Source organism: Lepisma saccharinum, chromosome 6 (genome assembly GCF_977018435.1).
Source record: "Lepisma saccharinum chromosome 6, izLepSacc3.1, whole genome shotgun sequence".
In the NCBI taxonomy this organism is placed as follows: domain Eukaryota; kingdom Metazoa; phylum Arthropoda; class Insecta; order Zygentoma; family Lepismatidae; genus Lepisma; species Lepisma saccharinum.
The window spans coordinates 9,586,297-9,609,880 of record NC_139234.1 but is presented as its reverse complement, the minus strand read 5'-3'; the positions used below and the strand labels follow the sequence as shown (position 1 = coordinate 9,609,880).

At 40.6% G+C, this 23,584-nt stretch overlaps 2 protein-coding genes and 6 non-coding genes across 9 annotated transcripts in view; 1 reads left to right on the top strand and 7 right to left on the bottom strand.

Moving 5' to 3' along the window:
* The window catches only part of LOC145988549 (facilitated trehalose transporter Tret1-like), a 96,595-nt gene that overhangs the window by 30,881 nt on the left and 42,130 nt on the right, over nt 1-23,584 (top strand). The window lies entirely within an intron of this gene.
* The window catches only part of mip40 (Myb-interacting protein 40), a 128,388-nt gene that overhangs the window by 78,323 nt on the left and 26,481 nt on the right, over nt 1-23,584 (bottom strand). The gene's annotated exons all lie outside the window — the stretch shown is intronic.
* On the bottom strand, nt 2,294-2,502 carry LOC145989504 (small nucleolar RNA U3). Its single transcript, XR_014441865.1, has one exon. It is a non-coding gene; the product is annotated as a small nucleolar RNA U3 (small nucleolar RNA).
* LOC145989500 (small nucleolar RNA U3) lies at nt 5,238-5,446 on the bottom strand. The gene has a single exon (XR_014441861.1). It is a non-coding gene; the product is annotated as a small nucleolar RNA U3 (small nucleolar RNA).
* LOC145989499 (small nucleolar RNA U3) lies at nt 8,181-8,389 on the bottom strand. Its single transcript, XR_014441860.1, has one exon. It is a non-coding gene; the product is annotated as a small nucleolar RNA U3 (small nucleolar RNA).
* LOC145989518 (small nucleolar RNA U3) lies at nt 11,123-11,331 on the bottom strand. The gene has a single exon (XR_014441879.1). It is a non-coding gene; the product is annotated as a small nucleolar RNA U3 (small nucleolar RNA).
* LOC145989502 (small nucleolar RNA U3) lies at nt 14,067-14,275 on the bottom strand. Its single transcript, XR_014441863.1, has one exon. It is a non-coding gene; the product is annotated as a small nucleolar RNA U3 (small nucleolar RNA).
* LOC145989501 (small nucleolar RNA U3) lies at nt 17,003-17,211 on the bottom strand. The gene has a single exon (XR_014441862.1). It is a non-coding gene; the product is annotated as a small nucleolar RNA U3 (small nucleolar RNA).

The following is a 23,584-nucleotide window of genomic DNA, read 5'->3' as shown; positions in this document are numbered from 1 at the left end:
CATGAGAATGAACAGAAGAAATAAGCTACTAGTTATTTTCCCATTAAGGAACAAACAAATTTTAAAATGCTGTAATTTCTTATAAATTAGCATGCAGTAATTATATTTTATAATTTATTAATTCAGTTTTAATATTTTAACTGCCTAACACGCTTTGTTGTATTTTATGCATCTTTTATACCTAATTACTTAGTATTGACAGCGAGGATGAATGAATTTTACGTACAGATAAGCTAATCGGGACTGGATCTACAGTTTAAAGTGGGATCCACCAGGTATCGTTACAAGGCAACGACGGAGGATGGATGGTGATTAGAGTAATTGACAAGAGGTTAAATACAGATTACCACTCATCTCTGGGCTGGGGTTCGAACCCGGAACTTTCGGTGTCAATAGGCTTACTTTGAGGAGGGCGACACCACTTATCTGTCACTCCAAGATTATTTCAAGCTGGCCAACATAGAAACCAAGAAACAAAGAACATGCACCATGGAGTATGTTTTATTTATGTTATTCAGCCATCCTTTCATTCCTTGTTAAATCCTGGTAAGGAAATCGCTTCCTGTCTCGGATTCGATCCTCTGTGGAGGCACCTTGCCCAGTGATTTAGACCCCCAGTTTAAAATGTAGCTTCAATCCCGAGCATAAAGTGAACTTTAAACATTGTCTGACAAAATCGTTTTCATATGACGTGAAATATTTCATTAACATTAATGTGTAAATATTTTACTAATGAAAACAGCATTAAAGAATAAATATAGAAGTTTAATCATAAATCTCATCGTACATGATACTGCAAAAAAGCTTTTATTGAATGACTGCAGAATTAGGAACAACTACGTAAGATGGACATGGGTCATGTTCACGAGTGATATAAACAGCTGTTGGCCATCTGCGGTGAGCCTACGTGTTAAGGTGTTTTACTAGTAGAAAGCAACATTAAAAAAAAATACATACGTATAATTTGGCCCGCTTTATAGAAATTCGATCATACATTATGATATTGGCAGAAACTTATATTGAATGACTGTAGAACAACAAAAACATGGATAATGTTCAAGAGCGACAGCTGTTAGCCATCCGCGGAGAGCGAGCGGGTGGATCCTACTTTAAACGGTAGATCCAGTCTGCTGGCGAGACTGCCGCCGCCGCGCCTTGTGTAAGAGAGCTCGCTCGCGAGCGAACGATGAGTGAGGAGAAGAGTCGCTAAGGCGAGCGAGTCGTTAAGGTGCTTAATGACTCTTCGTGCCGACTCGCGAGTCGTGAACGATGAGGGAGGAGAAGAGTCGCTAAGGTGCTTAATGACTCTTCGTGCCGACTCGCGAGTCGTGAACGAATGATGGGGAAAGAGTCGTGGGACTGTGCTGTGACTCTTCGTGCTGTTTGAAGAGTCGTGAACGAGCGATGCTCGTGGAAATGCAAGCATGTGTCGCAGCGCAGATCTGGAGTGCATTTTGTTGCGATATTAAAACCAGTGATCGAATGCAAAAAAGGAAGAATATGTAAATGCACGTTATTACTAATAAAAGGTTGATATAATTATATAGCATTTCTGTGTATGCTATCGTACTGCATAATTTGCATTATCCGCAGCATGAAATGTAAACTGAAACAAGATACAAATATAGAAAATCTCACTCATGAGACAGAGTAATGAAAACAAGTATGCGCAATAAATTTTGTTTGTGTGTGTGTGTTTACTGTTTACACATATATGTATATCCACACACATACAGAATCGTATTTGTATTTTTCTTATTTTATGCCGCTTTTCTTCAAATTTTAAGTAATCGCGACGATGAGGATGATGCGTGATGATATAGATGAAGGGACACTCGTAAAGAATATCCTTGCCCAGACCGGGACTAGATCCCGGGAACTTCTGTGGCAAGATCAAATGTCGATTACTTCAGAATCTTGGCCATCTAGTCGGCTACACGCACACACACATACACAAAAATGCAATACAATTTATTAATCTTGAAGGACGTACGTTGTGTTCGTTTACTTAAATACAATCATCTGCTTCAACACCACCTACCCCCTTCCCCCTCTTCAGGCATGTGTTTCGAGAAAAAGAAGCTTGGCTACTCTTTTGAACGACTCTTCTCAGTGAGCGAGCGCTCATGAGTCGACTCGCACAAATGAACGGCTTGAACCCATCACTATTGTTTACATCGTTGAATGAATGCAGCCGTTTTAATATTACTACATCAAAAGAGAGAGAGAGGAGAATTATCAGATCAGTTGCGCATTTCAATAAATATAATTTAGTTTTTATTAATTGAAAGGAACCACTCAGATTGCGTCTTTCTCCTCCCAAACCCAAAAATGGAGGTGGGTGCGATCATCAATGACCAGGAGATGGCATAAGCCACTTCTGATCCGCTTCACGCTCAGAGAAAGACGCTATGATTCTTCATCGTGGTTGAGTCGATTCCGTGTTTCGGGATCAACGTAAACCAATCATACTACAGAAATGATCCTCTGAAGTATGATCTTGGTGAAAACTGGTGGAGCACCTGTACTTACGCACATTTCCCAAACACATGCCTCTGGGAAGCAGCACAACAATTCCAGTAAATACAGCTTGTTCCTGCCTTCAATGAAGCAAATGCAGAATTCATTGCTCGTACAATTAACAGTAATTAGCTGTTTGAACTTTTGACACAAAATTACTTGCCATAGAATTTTATTTTGACGATAATATTGAGACCCGCAAAGATTGTAGCACTGCCATCTGTTGGGGAATATTGGTATCCAGATACTCACGAACAACTTGAACCCGGTGCGCCGGAGCCTTTTCCAATCGAAAAATCACGCTTTGTATACTTCGAACTTTTAATGCTCTTAATATCAGGTGTGCCTTTAGACCATAGTCTGCCTGAAACAAACGCAGCACTGCAACTGATGATTGGGCTTCGTGAAACCACAGCACACATTGTGATTTGTATGCCCAGACGCTTTTCGAACTGCAGGGTACCAAACGCGGTTCACACATGGCAGCGATGTACAGGTCACGTTAGTTCACTCCGATTTCCGCAATGCATGTTTCAAGAACGGAAACAATAACGCGGGCTTCTACAACATCAGCACAATTCTATTCCTTGCCGATGGACAATTTGCCAACTATTATATTCGCCGCCAGCTGTACGGAGTAAACACAGTGACGGACAACTTGCGGGTGTACATCACGATACAATTCTATCTCTCTGGGCACAAGGGTTAGATGTTACATAAAGAAATAGGTCAAGTACGAGCTTTATGTAACGTCCACTCTACTCTCTAACCTTCCGAAGCGCGACAAGCACTCTAGGGCTCTGGGTTCGAAAAACATCACCCACACCACTGTTTGCAGGTCAACACACGCGCAATTTCCATACTTTCTTTAATTTTGAAGTTTATTTTCGCTACATCACTTCTCTCTGTCTCTAAGTTAATTTCGACGATGAGGATGAATGGTCAATTCATCAAATCGAACTGAGGACATCTGGGGCGCGTCAAGTATCTGAGCGCTCAGCGAGCAACGTGATCGCTCAGCATTTTGACGGCCAAATAGGCGTTGCTCCGGGAGCGCTGCTCGGTTGATCGCTGAGCGAACTTGAACCTTGCTCGCCACAGAATATAGCGTTTATCTGTTTCGATCTAGTGAGGCAAAGGGAAGAAGAGGAAAACTGTAAGGATGGCAGGGCGGCAAGCCGCGAGTGCCTGGCGATCAATGAGGAAATATTTATGATGAACGGCGAACGGCTTGCGATATAGCGTTATTAGAGATGAAGTTCAAGTAACAGACGGTGAACTAATATTCCATCCAGTTCTTGTAATGGTATTAAAAAAATGTTTCGTTTATTCCAAATATTAAATATACACCGTAGTTTTCGAAGGTTGTGCAAGGGTGTTAAAATTAAATTTTCGACAGTTTTGTTCACATCAACTATTCCATTTCCATAATTAACACCGAAATTTTGTCCATTCGACCCAGACACATTGATTACAGATTATTCAAAGGCACTGATATTTTGATCAATGAGCAAACAGCGTCAAGTAAATGATCTGTCTGTCTGCTCAACGAGCGGAAATCTTGCTCAGCGAGCGTCGCTCAGATACTTGACGACACGAACGCTGGCTCACTACATATTTCTTAAGTATCTCACTTGCATTGGTTGTTATATCTTAATAGGGGTCCAAGGCTACAATAGATTGTTGTTATTGTATGTCGTTATCATAATCCCCCATTGCCTCGGTAAACTGTACGATCAAATACTATGAGGTGCATACTGAATAAAAAAAATATATAAAATAAATTCTCTCAAGGGGTCTTGGGTTCAATCCCGTTTTGACGCATATTGCACAGTGGTTCGAATCCAAATTTAGACTCTAGGTCCAGTTCCGAATAGCCTATTCAGAGAATAAAGTGGACTTAAATCAAAAACTTTAAAAATATTCTGTATCCTGTCTTTTCAAAAATATTAGAAATAATAATCCTTGCAGTTGGAAGGGGCGATCGCCACTGTCGCCCTCCCCGCCGATACAGACCTGAGCACAACTGTGATTCAATCACACGTAATTTTCAAACTGTCATTAACTGTAATTTCTCTCCTGTTTTTCAATATAGCAGAAATTAAAACTGTTTAGCTCTTTTCGCTGCGGATTGCCTAAGTTTTGTATTCGACACAATTTTCTTTTATTATTAGTCTATTACGTTACATTCATGAAAAAGTACAATATGATTTCTCACAAGGTATAGTGCTTTAACGGGGTCACTGCTTCCATCTTCTATGAATAATGTTAACTAAAATCTCACCTAGAGTCGAATCTAATGCACGAAGTTGATATTCCTAGATGAAGGGTGCGGTGCATATGCAAATTATTCTACATCAGGGGATGCTTTATGAAAATTTCCTCAACTGGAGAGATGGCATTCTCCGCGTTCCCTTACTTCGAGCACTGGACACAACCAACAGTTGGTTTTCGTGAAATGATTCAACCCGTATCTCCCTATGTGCAGTACAGGTGAAACAATCACAGAATGGTGGCAAATTTACTCTTCCTACACTAAAACTATCAATGACTGAAAATCTCAGTTAGAAGGATCTGCGATTTAACCACTACTTGTTTACATCGTTGACTGAATGCAGCCGTTTTAATATTACTACATCAAAAGAGAGAGAGAGGAGAATTATCAGATCAGTTGCGCATTTTAATAAATATAATTTAGTTTTTATTAATTGAAACGAACCACTCAGATTGCGTCTTTCTCCTCCCAAACTCAAAAATGGAGGTGGGTGCGATCATCAATGACCAGGAGATGGCATAAGCCACTTCTGATCCGCTTCACGCTCAGAGAAAGACGCTATGATTCTTCATCGTGGTTGAGTCGATTCCGTGTTTCGGGATCAACGTAAACCAATCATACTACAGAAATGATCCTGTGAAGTATGATCTTGGTGAAAACTGGTGGAGCACCTGTACTTACGCACATTTCCCAAACACATGCCTCTGGGAAGCAGCACAACAATTCCAGTAAATACAGCTTGTTCCTGCCTTCAATGAAGCAAATGCAGAATTCATTGCTCGTACAATTAACAGTAATTAGCTGTTTGAACTTTTGACACAAAATTACTTGCCATAGAATTTTATTTTGACGATAATATTGAGAACCGCAAAGATTGTAGCACTGCCCTCTGTTGGGGAATATTGGTATCCAGATACTCACGAACAACTTGAACCCGGTGCGCCGGAGCCTTTTCCAATCGAAAAATCACGCTTTGTATACTTCGAACTTTTAATGCTCTTAATATCAGGTGTGCCTTTAGACCATAGTCTGCTTCAAACAAACGCAGCACTGCAACTGATGATTGGGCTTCGTGAAACCACAGCACACATTGTGATTTGTATGCCCAGACGCTTTTCGAACTGCAGGGTACCAAACGCGGTTCACACATGGCAGCGATGTACAGGTCAGGTTAGTTCACTCCGATTTCCGCAATGCATGTTTCAAGAACGGAAACAATAACGCGGGCTTCTACAACATCAGCACAATTCTATTCCTTGCCGATGGACAATTTGCCAACTATTATATTCGCCGCCAGCTGTACGGAGTAAACACAGTGACGGACAACTTGCGGGTGTACATCACGATACAATTCTATGTCTCTGGGCACAAGGGTTAGATGTTACATAAAGAAATAGGTCAAGTACGAGCTTTATGTAACGTCCACTCTACTCTCTAACCTTCCGAAGCGCGACAAGCACTCTAGGGCTCTGGGTTCGAAAAACATCACCCACACCACTGTTTGCAGGTCAACACACGCGCAATTTCCATACTTTCTTTAATTTTGAAGTTTATTTTCGCTACATCACTTCTCTCTGTCTCTAAGTTAATTTCGACGATGAGGATGAATGGTCAATTCATCAAATCGAACTGAGGACATCTGGGGCGCGTCAAGTATCTGAGCGCTCAGCGAGCAACGTGATCGCTCAGCATTTTGACGGCCAAATAGGCGTTGCTCCGGGAGCGCTGCTCGGTTGATCGCTGAGCGAACTTGAACCTTGCTCGCCACAGAATATAGCGTTTATCTGTTTCGATCTAGTGAGGCAAAGGGAAGAAGAGGAAAACTGTAAGGATGGCAGGGCGGCGAGCCGCGAGTGCCTGGCGATCAATGAGGAAATATTTATGATGAACGGCGAACGGCTTGCGATATAGCGTTATTAGAGATGAAGTTCAAGTAACAGACGGTGAACTAATATTCCATCCAGTTCTTGTAATGGTATTAAAAAAATGTTTCGTTTATTCCAAATATTAAATATACACCGTAGTTTTCGAAGGTTGTGCAAGGGTGTTAAAATTAAATTTTCGACAGTTTTGTTCACATCAACTATTCCATTTCCATAATTAACACCGAAATTTTGTCCATTCGACCCAGACACATTGATTACAGATTATTCAAAGGCACTGATATTTTGATCAATGAGCAAACAGCGTCAAGTAAATGATCTGTCTGTCTGCTCAACGAGCGGAAATCTTGCTCAGCGAGCGTCGCTCAGATACTTGACGACACGAACGCTGGCTCACTACATATTTCTTAAGTATCTCACTTGCATTGGTTGTTATATCTTAATAGGGGTCCAAGGCTACAATAGATTGTTGTTATTGTATGTCGTTATCATAATCCCCCATTGCCTCGGTAAACTGTACGATCAAATACTATGAGGTGCATACTGAATAAAAAAATATATAAAATAATTTCTCTCAAGGGGTCTTGGGTTCAATCCCGTTTTGACGCATATTGCACAGTGGTTCGAATCCAAATTTAGACTCTAGGTCCAGTTCCGAATAACCTATTCAGAGAATAAAGTGGACTTAAATCAAAAACTTTAAAAATATTCTGTATCCTGTCTTTTCAAAAATATTAGAAATAATAATCCTTGCAGTTGGAAGGGGCGATCGCCACTGTCGCCCTCCCCGCCGATACGGACCTGAGCACAACTGTGATTCAATCACACGTAATTTTCAAACTGTCATTAACTGTAATTTCTCTCCTGTTTTTCAATATAGCAGAAATTAAAACTGTTTAGCTCTTTTCGCTGCAGATTGCCTAAGTTTTGTATTCGACACAATTTTCTTTTATTATTAGTCTATTACGTTACATTCATGAAAAAGTACAATATGATTTCTCACAAGGTATAGTGCTTTAACGGGGTCACTGCTTCCATCTTTTATGAATAATGTTAACTAAAATCTCACGGAGAGTCGAATCTATTGCACGAAGTTGATATTCCTAGATGAAGGGTGCGGTGCATATGCAAATTATTCTACATCAGGGGATGCTTTATGAAAATTTCCTCAACTGGAGAGATGGCATTCTCCGCGTTCCCTTACTTCGAGCACTGGACACAACCAACAGTTGGTTTTCGTGAAATGATTCAACCCGTATCTCCCTATGTGCAGTACAGGTGAAACAATCACAGAATGGTGGCAAATTTACTCTTCCTACACTAAAACTATCAATGACAGAAAATCTCAGTTAGAAAGATCTGCGATTTAACCACTACTTGTTTACATCGTTGACTGAATGCAGCCGTTTTAATATTACTACATCAAAAGAGAGAGAGAGGAGAATTATCAGATCAGTTGCGCATTTTAATAAATATAATTTAGTTTTTATTAATTGAAACGAACCACTCAGATTGCGTCTTTCTCCTCCCAAACCCAAAAATGGAGGTGGGTGCGATCATCAATGACCAGGAGATGGCATAAGCCACTTCTGATCCGCTTCACGCTCAGAGAAAGACGCTATGATTCTTCATCGTGGTTGAGTTGATTCCGTGTTTCGGGATCAACGTAAACCAATCATACTACAGAAATGATCCTGTGAAGTATGATCTTGGTGAAAACTGGTGGAGCACCTGTACTTACGCACATTTCCCAAACACATGCCTCTGGGAAGCAGCACAACAATTCCAGTAAATACAGCTTGTTCCTGCCTTCAATGAAGCAAATGCAGAATTCATTGCTCGTACAATTAACAGTAATTAGCTGTTTTACTTTTGACACAAAATTACTTGCCATAGAATTTTATTTTGACGATAATATTGAGAACCGCAAAGATTGTAGCACTGCCATCTGTTGGGGAATATTGGTATCCAGATACTCACGAACAACTTGAACCCGGTGCGCCGGAGCCTTTTCCAATCGAAAAATCACGCTTTGTATACTTCGAACTTTTAATGCTCTTAATATCAGGTGTGCCTTTAGACCATAGTCTGCTTGAAACAAACGCAGCACTGCAACTGATGATTGGGCTTCGTGAAACCACAGCACACATTGTGATTTGTATGCCCAGACGCTTTTCGAACTGCAGGGTACCAAACGCGGTTCACACATGGCAGCGATGTACAGGTCACGTTAGTTCACTCCGATTTCCGCAATGCATGTTTCAAGAACGGAAACAATAACGCGGGCTTCTACAACATCAGCACAATTCTATTCCTTGCCGATGGACAATTTGCCAACTACTATATTCGCCGCCAGCTGTACGGAGTAAACACAGTGACGGACAACTTGCGGGTGTACATCACGATACAATTCTATGTCTCTGGGCACAAGGGTTAGATGTTACATAAAGAAATAGGTCAAGTACGAGCTTTATGTAACGTCCACTCTACTCTCTAACCTTCCGAAGCGCGACAAGCACTCTAGGGCTCTGGGTTCGAAAAACATCACCCACACCACTGTTTGCAGGTCAACACACGCGCAATTTCCATACTTTCTTTAATTTTGAAGTTTATTTTCGCTACATCACTTCTCTCTGTCTCTAAGTTAATTTCGACGATGAGGATGAATGGTCAATTCATCAAATCGAACTGAGGACATCTGGGGCGCGTCAAGTATCTGAGCGCTCAGCGAGCAACGTGATCGCTCAGCATTTTGACGGCCAAATAGGCGTTGCTCCGGGAGCGCTGCTCGGTTGATCGCTGAGCGAACTTGAACCTTGCTCGCCACAGAATATAGCGTTTATCTGTTTCGATCTAGTGAGGCAAAGGGAAGAAGAGGAAAACTGTAAGGATGGCAGGGCGGCGAGCCGCGAGTGCCTGGCGATCAATGAGGAAATATTTATGATGAACGGCGAACGGCTTGCGATATAGCGTTATTAGAGATGAAGTTCAAGTAACAGACGGTGAACTAATATTCCATCCAGTTCTTGTAATGGTATTACAAAAATTTTTCGTTTATTCCAAATATTAAATATACACCGTAGTTTTCGAAGGTTGTGCAAGGGTGTTAAAATTAAATTTTCGACAGTTTTGTTCACATCAACTATTCCATTTCCATAATTAACACCGAAATTTTGTCCATTCGACCCAGACACATTGATTACAGATTATTCAAAGGCACTGATATTTTGATCAATGAGCAAACAGCGTCAAGTAAATGATCTGTCTGTCTGCTCAACGAGCGGAAATCTTGCTCAGCGAGCGTCGCTCAGATACTTGACGACACGAACGCTGGCTCACTACATATTTCTTAAGTATCTCACTTGCATTGGTTGTTATATCTTAATAGGGGTCCAAGGCTACAATAGATTGTTGTTATTGTATGTCGTTATCATAATCCCCCATTGCCTCGGTAAACTGTACGATCAAATACTATGAGGTGCATACTGAATAAAAAAATATATAAAATAATTTCTCTCAAGGGGTCTTGGGTTCAATCCCGTTTTGACGCATATTGCACAGTGGTTCGAATCCAAATTTAGACTCTAGGTCCAGTTCCGAATAACCTATTCAGAGAATAAAGTGGACTTAAATCAAAAACTTTAAAAATATTCTGTATCCTGTCTTTTCAAAAATATTAGAAATAATAATCCTTGCAGTTGGAAGGGGCGATCGCCACTGTCGCCCTCCCCGCCGATACGGACCTGAGCACAACTGTGATTCAATCACACGTAATTTTCAAACTGTCATTAACTGTAATTTCTCTCCTGTTTTTCAATATAGCAGAAATTAAAACTGTTTAGCTCTTTTCGCTGCAGATTGCCTAAGTTTTGTATTCGACACAATTTTCTTTTATTATTAGTCTATTACGTTACATTCATGAAAAAGTACAATATGATTTCTCACAAGGTATAGTGCTTTAACGGGGTCACTGCTTCCATCTTTTATGAATAATGTTAACTAAAATCTCACGGAGAGTCGAATCTATTGCACGAAGTTGATATTCCTAGATGAAGGGTGCGGTGCATATGCAAATTATTCTACATCAGGGGATGCTTTATGAAAATTTCCTCAACTGGAGAGATGGCATTCTCCGCGTTCCCTTACTTCGAGCACTGGACACAACCAACAGTTGGTTTTCGTGAAATGATTCAACCCGTATCTCCCTATGTGCAGTACAGGTGAAACAATCACAGAATGGTGGCAAATTTACTCTTCCTACACTAAAACTATCAATGACAGAAAATCTCAGTTAGAAAGATCTGCGATTTAACCACTACTTGTTTACATCGTTGACTGAATGCAGCCGTTTTAATATTACTACATCAAAAGAGAGAGAGAGGAGAATTATCAGATCAGTTGCGCATTTTAATAAATATAATTTAGTTTTTATTAATTGAAACGAACCACTCAGATTGCGTCTTTCTCCTCCCAAACCCAAAAATGGAGGTGGGTGCGATCATCAATGACCAGGAGATGGCATAAGCCACTTCTGATCCGCTTCACGCTCAGAGAAAGACGCTATGATTCTTCATCGTGGTTGAGTTGATTCCGTGTTTCGGGATCAACGTAAACCAATCATACTACAGAAATGATCCTGTGAAGTATGATCTTGGTGAAAACTGGTGGAGCACCTGTACTTACGCACATTTCCCAAACACATGCCTCTGGGAAGCAGCACAACAATTCCAGTAAATACAGCTTGTTCCTGCCTTCAATGAAGCAAATGCAGAATTCATTGCTCGTACAATTAACAGTAATTAGCTGTTTTACTTTTGACACAAAATTACTTGCCATAGAATTTTATTTTGACGATAATATTGAGAACCGCAAAGATTGTAGCACTGCCATCTGTTGGGGAATATTGGTATCCAGATACTCACGAACAACTTGAACCCGGTGCGCCGGAGCCTTTTCCAATCGAAAAATCACGCTTTGTATACTTCGAACTTTTAATGCTCTTAATATCAGGTGTGCCTTTAGACCATAGTCTGCTTCAAACAAACGCAGCACTGCAACTGATGATTGGGCTTCGTGAAACCACAGCACACATTGTGATTTGTATGCCCAGACGCTTTTCGAACTGCAGGGTACCAAACGCGGTTCACACATGGCAGCGATGTACAGGTCACGTTAGTTCACTCCGATTTCCGCAATGCATGTTTCAAGAACGGAAACAATAACGCGGGCTTCTACAACATCAGCACAATTCTATTCCTTGCCGATGGACAATTTGCCAACTACTATATTCGCCGCCAGCTGTACGGAGTAAACACAGTGACGGACAACTTGCGGGTGTACATCACGATACAATTCTATGTCTCTGGGCACAAGGGTTAGATGTTACATAAAGAAATAGGTCAAGTACGAGCTTTATGTAACGTCCACTCTACTCTCTAACCTTCCGAAGCGCGACAAGCACTCTAGGGCTCTGGGTTCGAAAAACATCACCCACACCACTGTTTGCAGGTCAACACACGCGCAATTTCCATACTTTCTTTAATTTTGAAGTTTATTTTCGCTACATCACTTCTCTCTGTCTCTAAGTTAATTTCGACGATGAGGATGAATGGTCAATTCATCAAATCGAACTGAGGACATCTGGGGCGCGTCAAGTATCTGAGCGCTCAGCGAGCAACGTGATCGCTCAGCATTTTGACGGCCAAATAGGCGTTGCTCCGGGAGCGCTGCTCGGTTGATCGCTGAGCGAACTTGAACCTTGCTCGCCACAGAATATAGCGTTTATCTGTTTCGATCTAGTGAGGCAAAGGGAAGAAGAGGAAAACTGTAAGGATGGCAGGGCGGCGAGCCGCGAGTGCCTGGCGATCAATGAGGAAATATTTATGATGAACGGCGAACGGCTTGCGATATAGCGTTATTAGAGATGAAGTTCAAGTAACAGACGGTGAACTAATATTCCATCCAGTTCTTGTAATGGTATTACAAAAATTTTTCGTTTATTCCAAATATTAAATATACACCGTAGTTTTCGAAGGTTGTGCAAGGGTGTTAAAATTAAATTTTCGACAGTTTTGTTCACATCAACTATTCCATTTCCATAATTAACACCGAAATTTTGTCCATTCGACCCAGACACATTGATTACAGATTATTCAAAGGCACTGATATTTTGATCAATGAGCAAACAGCGTCAAGTAAATGATCTGTCTGTCTGCTCAACGAGCGGAAATCTTGCTCAGCGAGCGTCGCTCAGATACTTGACGACACGAACGCTGGCTCACTACATATTTCTTAAGTATCTCACTTGCATTGGTTGTTATATCTTAATAGGGGTCCAAGGCTACAATAGATTGTTGTTATTGTATGTCGTTATCATAATCCCCCATTGCCTCGGTAAACTGTACGATCAAATACTATGAGGTGCATACTGAATAAAAAAATATATAAAATAATTTCTCTCAAGGGGTCTTGGGTTCAATCCCGTTTTGACGCATATTGCACAGTGGTTCGAATCCAAATTTAGACTCTAGGTCCAGTTCCGAATAACCTATTCAGAGAATAAAGTGGACTTAAATCAAAAACTTTAAAAATATTCTGTATCCTGTCTTTTCAAAAATATTAGAAATAATAATCCTTGCAGTTGGAAGGGGCGATCGCCACTGTCGCCCTCCCCGCCGATACGGACCTGAGCACAACTGTGATTCAATCACACGTAATTTTCAAACTGTCATTAACTGTAATTTCTCTCCTGTTTTTCAATATAGCAGAAATTAAAACTGTTTAGCTCTTTTCGCTGCGGATTGCCTAAGTTTTGTATTCGACACAATTTTCTTTTATTATTAGTCTATTACGTTACATTCATGAAAAAGTACAATATGATTTCTCACAAGGTATAGTGCTTTAACGGGGTCACTGCTTCCATCTTTTATGAATAATGTTAACTAAAATCTCACGGAGAGTCGAATCTAATGCACGAAGTTGATATTCCTAGATGAAGGGTGCGGTGCATATGCAAATTATTCTACATCAGGGGATGCTTTATGAAAATTTCCTCAACTGGAGAGATGGCATTCTCCGCGTTCCCTTACTTCGAGCACTGGACACAACCAACAGTTGGTTTTCGTGAAATGATTCAACCCGTATCTCCCTATGTGCAGTACAGGTGAAACAATCACAGAATGGTGGCAAATTTACTCTTCCTACACTAAAACTATCAATGACAGAAAATCTCAGTTAGAAAGATCTGCGATTTAACCACTACTTGTTTACATCGTTGACTGAATGCAGCCGTTTTAATATTACTACATCAAAAGAGAGAGAGAGAGGAGAATTATCAGATCAGTTGCGCATTTTAATAAATATAATTTAGTTTTTATTAATTGAAACGAACCACTCAGATTGCGTCTTTCTCCTCCCAAACCCAAAAATGGAGGTGGGTGCGATCATCAATGACCAGGAGATGGCATAAGGCACTTCTGATCCGCTTCACGCTCAGAGAAAGACGCTATGATTCTTCATCGTGGTTGAGTCGATTCCGTGTTTCGGGATCAACGTAAACCAATCATACTACAGAAATGATCCTGTGAAGTATGATCTTGGTGAAAACTGGTGGAGCACCTGTACTTACGCACATTTCCCAAACACATGCCTCTGGGAAGCAGCACAACAATTCCAGTAAATACAGCTTGTTCCTGCCTTCAATGAAGCAAATGCAGAATTCATTGCTCGTACAATTAACAGTAATTAGCTGTTTTACTTTTGACACAAAATTACTTGCCATAGAATTTTATTTTGACGATAATATTGAGAACCGCAAAGATTGTAGCACTGCCATCTGTTGGGGAATATTGGTATCCAGATACTCACGAACAACTTGAACCCGGTGCGCCGGAGCCTTTTCCAATCGAAAAATCACGCTTTGTATACTTCGAACTTTTAATGCTCTTAATATCAGGTGTGCCTTTAGACCATAGTCTGCTTCAAACAAACGCAGCACTGCAACTGATGATTGGGCTTCGTGAAACCACAGCACACATTGTGATTTGTATGCCCAGACGCTTTTCGAACTGCAGGGTACCAAACGCGGTTCACACATGGCAGCGATGTACAGGTCACGTTAGTTCACTCCGATTTCCGCAATGCATGTTTCAAGAACGGAAACAATAACGCGGGCTTCTACAACATCAGCACAATTCTATTCCTTGCCGATGGACAATTTGCCAACTATTATATTCGCCGCCAGCTGTACGGAGTAAACACAGTGACGGACAACTTGCGGGTGTACATCACGATACAATTCTATGTCTCTGGGCACAAGGGTTAGATGTTACATAAAGAAATAGGTCAAGTACGAGCTTTATGTAACGTCCACTCTACTCTCTAACCTTCCGAAGCGCGACAAGCACTCTATGGCTCTGGGTTCGAAAAACATCACCCACACCACTGTTTGCAGGTCAACACACGCGCAATTTCCATACTTTCTTTAATTTTGAAGTTTATTTTCGCTACATCACTTCTCTCTGTCTCTAAGTTAATTTCGACGATGAGGATGAATGGTCAATTCATCAAATCGAACTGAGGACATCTGGGGCGCGTCAAGTATCTGAGCGCTCAGCGAGCAACGTGATCGCTCAGCATTTTGACGGCCAAATAGGCGTTGCTCCGGGAGCGCTGCTCGGTTGATCGCTGAGCGAACTTGAACCTTGCTCGCCACAGAATATAGCGTTTATCTGTTTCGATCTAGTGAGGCAAAGGGAAGAAGAGGAAAACTGTAAGGATGGCAGGGCGGCGAGCCGCGAGTGCCTGGCGATCAATGAGGAAATATTTATGATGAACGGCGAACGGCTTGCGATATAGCGTTATTAGAGATGAAGTTCAAGTAACAGACGGTGAACTAATATTCCATCCAGTTCTTGTAATGGTATTAAAAAAATGTTTCGTTTATTCCAAATATTAAATATACACCGTAGTTTTCGAAGGTTGTGCAAGGGTGTTAAAATTAAATTTTCGACAGTTTTGTTCACATCAACTATTCCATTTCCATAATTAACACCGAAATTTTGTCCATTCGACCCAGACACATTGATTACAGATTATTCAAAGGCACTGATATTTTGATCAATGAGCAAACAGCGTCAAGTAAATGATCTGTCTGTCTGCTCAACGAGCGGAAATCTTGCTCAGCGAGCGTCGCTCAGATACTTGACGACACGAACGCTGGCTCACTACATATTTCTTAAGTATCTCACTTGCATTGGTTGTTATATCTTAATAGGGGTCCAAGGCTACAATAGATTGTTGTTATTGTATGTCGTTATCATAATCCCCCATTGCCTCGGTAAACTGTACGATCAAATACTATGAGGTGCATAGTGAATAAAAATATATATAAAATAAATTCTCTCAAGGGGTCTTGGGTTCAATCCCGTTTTGAGGCATATTGCACAGTGGTTCGAATCCAAATTTAGACTCTAGGTCCAGTTCCGAATAGCCTATTCAGAGTATAAAGTGGACTTAAATCAAAAACTTTAAAAATATTCTGTATTCTGTCTTTTCAAATATATTAGAAATAATAATCCTTGCAGTTGGAAGGGGCGATCGCCCCTGTCGCCCTCCCCGCCGATACGGACCTGAGCACAACTGTGATTCAATCACACGTAATTTTCAAACTGTCATTAACTGTAATTTCTCTCCTGTTTTTCAATATAGCAGAAATTAAAACTGTTTAGCTCTTTTCGCTGCGGATTGCCTAAGTTTTGTATTCGACACAATTTTCTTTTATTATTAGTCTATTACGTTACATTCATGAAAAAGTACAATATGATTTCTCACAAGGTATAGTGCTTTAACGGGGTCACTGCTTCCATCTTTTATGAATAATGTTAACTAAAATCTCACGGAGAGTCGAATCTATTGCACGAAGTTGATATTCCTAGATGAAGGGTGCGGTGCATATGCAAATTATTCTACATCAGGGGATGCTTTATGAAAATTTCCTCAACTGGAGAGATGGCATTCTCCGCGTTCCCTTACTTCGAGCACTGGACACAACCAACAGTCGGTTTTCGTGAAATGATTCAACCCGTATCTCCCTATGTGCAGTACAGGTGAAATAATCACAGAATGGTGGCAAATTTACTCTTCCTACACTAAAACTATCAATGACAGAAAATCTCAGTTAGAAAGATCTGCGATTTAACCACTACTTGTTTACATCGTTGACTGAATGCAGCCGTTTTAATATTACTACATCAAAAGAGAGGAGAATTATCAGATCAGTTGCGCATTTTAATAAATATAATTTAGTTTTTATTAATTGAAACGAACCACTCAGATTGCGTCTTTCTCCTCCCAAACCCAAAAATGGAGGTGGGTGCGATCATCAATGACCAGGAGATGGCATAAGCTACTTCTGATCCGCTTCACGCTCAGAGAAAGACGCTATGATTCTTCATCGTGGTTGAGTCGATTCCGTGTTTCGGGATCAACGTAAACCAATCATACTACAGAAATGATCCTGTGAAGTATGATCTTGGTGAAAACTGGTGGAGCACCTGTACTTACGCACATTTCCCAAACACATGCCTCTGGGAAGCAGCACAACAATTCCAGTAAATACAGCTTGTTCCTGCCTTCAATGAAGCAAATGCAGAATTCATTGCTCGTACAATTAACAGTAATTAGCTGTTTTACTTTTGACACAAAATTACTTGCCATAGAATTTTATTTTGACGATAATATTGAGAACCGCAAAGATTGTAGCACTGCCATCTGTTGGGGAATATTGGTATCCAGATACTCACGAACAACTTGAACCCGGTGCGCCGGAGCCTTTTCCAATCGAAAAATCACGCTTTGTATACTTCGAACTTTTAATGCTCTTAATATCAGGTGTGCCTTTAGACCATAGTCTGCTTCAAACAAACGCAGCACTGCAACTGATGATTGGGCTTCGTGAAACCACAGCACACATTGTGATTTGTATGCCCAGACGCTTTTCGAACTGCAGGGTACCAAACGCGGTTCACACATGGCAGCGATGTACAGGTCACGTTAGTTCACTCCGATTTCCGCAATGCATGTTTCAAGAACGGAAACAATAACGCGGGCTTCTACAACATCAGCACAATTCTATTCCTTGCCGATGGACAATTTGCCAACTATTATATTCGCCGCCAGCTGTACGGAGTAAACACAGTGACGGACAACTTGCGGGTGTACATCACGATAGAATTCTGTGTCTCTGGGCACAAGGGTTAGATGTTACATAAAGAAATAGGTCAAGTACGAGCTTTATTTAACGTCCACTCTACTCTCTAACCTTCCGAAGCGCGACAAGCACTCTAGGGCTCTGGGTTCGAAAAACATCACCCACACCACTGTTTGCAGGTCAACACACGCGCAATTTCCATACTTTCTTTAATTTTGAAGTTTATTTTCGCTACATCACTTCTCTCTGTCTCTAAGTTAATTTCGACGATGAGGATGAATGGTCAATTCATCAAATCGAACTGAGGACATCTGGGGCGCGTCAAGTATCTGAGCGCTCAGCGAGCAACGTGATCGCTCAGCATTTTGACGGCCAAATAGGCGTTGCTCCGGGAGCGCTGCTCGGTTGATCGCTGAGCGAACTTGAACCTTGCTCGCCACAGAATATAGCGTTTATCTGTTTCGATCTAGTGAGGCAAAGGGAAGAAGAGGAAAACTGTAAGGATGGCAGGGCGGCGAGCCGCGAGTGCCTGGCGATCAATGAGGAAATATTTATGATGAACGGCGAACGGCTTGCGATATAGCGTTATTAGAGATGAAGTTCAAGTAACAGACGGTGAACTAATATTCCATCCAGTTCTTGTAATGGTATTAAAAAAATGTTTCGTTTATTCCAAATATTAAATATACACCGTAGTTTTCGAAGGTTGTGCAAGGGTGTTAAAATTAAATTTTCGACAGTTTTGTTCACATCAACTATTCCATTTCCATAATTAACACCGAAATTTTGTCCATTCGACCCAGACACATTGATTACAGATTATTCAAAGGCACTGATATTTTGATCAATGAGCAAACAGCGTCAAGTAAATGATCTGTCTGTCTGCTCAACGAGCGGAAATCTTGCTAAGCGAGCGTCGCTCAGATACTTGACGACACGAACGCTGGCTCACTACATATTTCTTAAGTATCTCACTTGCATTGGTTGTTATATCTTAATAGGGGTCCAAGGCTACAATAGATTGTTGTTATTGTATGTCGTTATCATAATCCCCCATTGCCTCGGTAAACTGTACGATCAAATACTATGAGGTGCATAGTGAATAAAAAAATATATAAAATAAATTCTCTCAAGGGGTCTTGGGTTCAATCCCGTTTTGACGCATATTGCACAGTGGTTCGAATCCAAATTTAGACTCTAGGTCCAGTTCCGAATAGCCTATTCAGAGAATAAAGTGGACTTAAATCAAAAACTTTAAAAATATTCTGTATCCTGTCTTTTCAAAAATATTAGAAATAATAATCCTTGCAGTTGGGAGGGGCGATCGCCCCTGTCGCCCTCCCCGCCGATACGGACCTGAGCACAACTGTGATTCAATCACACGTAATTTTCAAACTGTCATTAACTGTAATTTCTCTCCTGTTTTTCAATATAGCAGAAATTAAAACTGTTTAGCTCTTTTCGCTGCGGATTGCCTAAGTTTTGTATTCGACACAATTTTCTTTTATTATTAGTCTATTACGTTACATTCATGAAAAAGTACAATATGATTTCTCACAAGGTATAGTGCTTTAACGGGGTCACTGCTTCCATCTTTTATGAATAATGTTAACTAAAATCTCACGGAGAGTCGAATCTAATGCACGAAGTTGATATTCCTAGATGAAGGGTGCGGTGCATATGCAAATTATTCTACATCAGGGGATGCTTTATGAAAATTTCCTCAACTGGAGAGATGGCATTCTCCGCGTTCCCTTACTTCGAGCACTGGACACAACCAACAGTCGGTTTTCGTGAAATGATTCAACCCGTATCTCCCTATGTGCAGTACAGGTGAAACAATCACAGAATGGTGGCAAATTTACTCTTCCTACACTAAAACTATCAATGACAGAAAATCTGTTAGAAAGATCTGCGATTTAACCACTACTTGTTTACATCGTTGACTGAATGCAGCCGTTTTAATATTACTACATCAAAAGAGAGAGAGAGGAGTAGTGATGGGTCGTTCGTGAACGAGTCGTTCAAAAGTAACGACTCTCTCTTGTGAGCGGTGAACGACTCGTTCACCAGAATTGAACGACACGTTCAAAGAGTCGTATGTGTGCCACGACTCCTCCGCCCGCCAAGCAACTATTATTCCATTATTCCCTCTCCTTTCCACGAATTTTGCGAGGAAGGCGCATGCGCAAGTGTATACTCGCCTGGCGGCCGGAATTTTTTAAAGAAAGCAAGTCGATTCTGCGGGCAGCAAATGGGGACTGGAGAGGAGAGGGAGGGGGGGGGGGTCCTCTCTGTTCCTTTTCCCTGGTTGGAAACGTGCCGTGTACGATGAGAGGGGAAGGAGCATGCTCGCGAGTCGACTCTTTCCTTCGTTCAAAGAGTCGTGGCACACTTTAGCGACTCTTTGAACGAAGGAAAGAGTCGACTCGCGAGTGTTGTTTGCAGAGAGAGAGAGCGCGCAACCTCAGCCCATGACGGGCATCGAAGAACAGCCAACAAATTTGTCCTGTAGTTTCAAGTTCGGCCAAACCATTAGCGCTAAAATTACAAGAAATTAAATGTTAGTAAAAAATATTAGGGGAGTCTTGTAAAGATTTTGGGAAGGTGTTAGGCACAGACCTCTTGATTACAATATTCCGATTAGCCTATTTTGAGTTGTTATTGTTTAAGTCCACTTTATGTGCAGATAGGATAGTCGGGACTGGACCTACAGTTTAAAGTGGGATCCGAACCTCCACTTTGTATTGAACACGGTACCCCTTGATTACCGGCGACGTTATAATTACGCCATCGGGGAGATCCGATTAGCCTATTGGAGCATAAAAGTGGACTTATAACAATTTTTGCCAAGCAAACCATTTTAATACATGACAGCGTTAACCACTATGCTATTAAAGTGAATCAGAAAAGGGAGGCAGTAATTTATAATTTGCAACACAACATACTTCGTGTGGAAAGCGATTGTTACTTTTAATTATTTTCTAAAGCGCCGGCCTCCATGGTGGAGTGGTTAGTACACCTCATTACTCATCCTGATCTTCGCGATTACCCAAAAAAAAGTGACAGAAAGGCGAAGTAAAATAAACCAAATTAATCAACCAATCATTATTTTCTAAAGCAAGATCAAAGACAATAAACACCTTTTGTTTTATGTTACTCCAAATCCAAAAATGACGTAATACAAGCAGCAAGCACAAGTTCAAATGATAAACCTTTAGTGAAAATAACAAACATGCTAACTAACTAACTAACTAACTAACTCCCTAGCCTTCTTAAACCCGAAGGTTCATGGCTGCAGCAACACAGGCCTTCCATCTTTCCCTATCTTGAGCAAGTTCTATATACATAACAAACATGTATTAAAACAAAAATTATAACTTACAATTTTTTATATTCAGTTAAGAATTACCTAATAGAACAAACCACATGATAATGAATTAATTATAAGTGGACTCGTGAAATGAAGGTCTTTTTATATTTGAATACTACATTATGTTCTGTTTTTCTGATTTTTTAATAAAGAACCTGAGAAACAAACAAACACACGCTCACACACGCAGTTATACATAATTTCTTATAATCCGATCTATAATAGATATTCAATTTGTTATAACATTAATTTAATATATTTTGTGTAATACAAGGAACAAATTTGAAATTATGCGGGGAACGGTGGGGATTTCCCCTCTAACGATCATATGCAATTTCCCTCTCTTTCTCTCTGTATGCATGTGTACATACATATACTTATATATTATACACGTGAGATTAGAAGATTAAAATGTAAATCATATTGAAATGATAACGTTATTAGAGACGAATCACAAATTTACACCAATAGAAACACAGCATTATATACAAAATAAAAGTAAAACACAAATGAAAAGCAAAGATAAATATGAAAATTCAGTGCGCAAAATCATTGCAAAACAAAAATGCAATCAATAAAATTAATATTGACAAAACTAACTCAAGTATTCTATAATGTATGCCGGCGTGGTTAGCACATCAAGTGTCTCGAGAAATATAGTTTAAGGGATGTAAGGGATGATCCTTCCACGTAGTACACCCAATTGTCAACCTCAGTTCCACACAGTACACCCTGGACTGCATTTTGCAGACTAACGAGGCTCTGGCGTCTATACCTACGGCCAGTATAATTTTCGTAGGAATGTGTGTGTGTGTGTGTTGTCCTGTGTTTTGTCCTTATGTGTGCTGAGTGCCTTTACAGCCTCAGCTTTTAACCGGTCAGATTATTTTAATATTTTAGTTACTACAGGACATTACAGTTATGTTATTTTAGTTCTGGTAAGGGGCTGGATCCCGTATAAAGTGAAGTGTGCAAAATAGCCTAAGTGACGCACACAAAATTTTAAATTCATATTCAATCATAGCCTTTAGTATAAAACAGAGATGTGATGGGGAGGACCGGCCCCCGTGGCGGAGTGGTTAGCACATCGCGGCACGAGGGCAGGGAATCCTGAGGCCGATATTCGGTGGAAACACATAGCGGCTCGGGATACCACTTTTGCCCAGGCTTTGCTCTTCTGCCACTTTAGCTAATCGCGAACATGAAAATCAGTGATGATATAATGAAATTGATGAAGTGACACTCAATTCCGAGATTCCTCTTAGCGCACTGTTCTAACCACTCCTCCACAGAGGCGACTGAAATTGTTGGAAGTGAATCAGTTTCACAAGTAGCAGGGCATTACAAAATCGCAATGAAAACAGGGCCAACCCTTCCAAAGTTGGTGAGATGATGAGAGACACTCTGTGTAAAATGTACTGTCCGAGAATCTCGTCTCATTGGAGTAACGATACCGATTTATGCTTTGAAATCGATAAGCGAACAAGACCTGACAGGTGTTTTTAACTTGAAATCAAATCACGAACAAGATATGCATTCTCATTCACGAGTTGAAACGATGTGCCAAGTCATCTTGTCTCACCACGATACTCGATCGAGTTGCTCTTCCGCTTCGTGCACATGTAAACCTTTTAATTTACACGTTCAATTTTATTTATCCAAGAAAACAAATCTGTTAACATGAGAATGAACAGAAGAAATAAGCTACTAGTTATTTTCCCATTAAGGAACAAACAAATTTTAAAATGCTATAATTTCTTATAAATTAGCATGCAGTAATTATATTTTATAATTTATTAATTCAGTTTTAATATTTTAACTGCCTAACACGCTTTGTTGTATTTTATGCATCTTTTATACCTAATTACTTAGTATTGACAGCGAGGATGAATGAATTTTACGTACAGATAAGCTAATCGGGACTGGATCTACAGTTTAAAGTGGGATCCACCAGGTATCGTTACAAGGCAACGACGGAGGATGGATGGTGATTAGAGTAATTGACAAGAGGTTAAATACAGATTACCACTCATCTCTGGGCTGGGGTTCGAACCCGGAACTTTCGGTGTCAATAGGCTTACTTTGAGGAGGGCGACACCACTTATCTGTCACTCCAAGATTATTTCAAGCTGGCCAACATAGAAACCAAGAAACAAAGAACATGCACCATGGAGTATGTTTTATTTATGTTATTCAGCCATCCTTTCATTCCTTGTTAAATCCTGGTAAGGAAATCGCTTCCTGTCTCGGATTCGATCCTCTGTGGAGGCACCTTGCCCAGTGATTTAGACCCCCAGTTTAAAATGTAGCTTCAATCCCGAGCA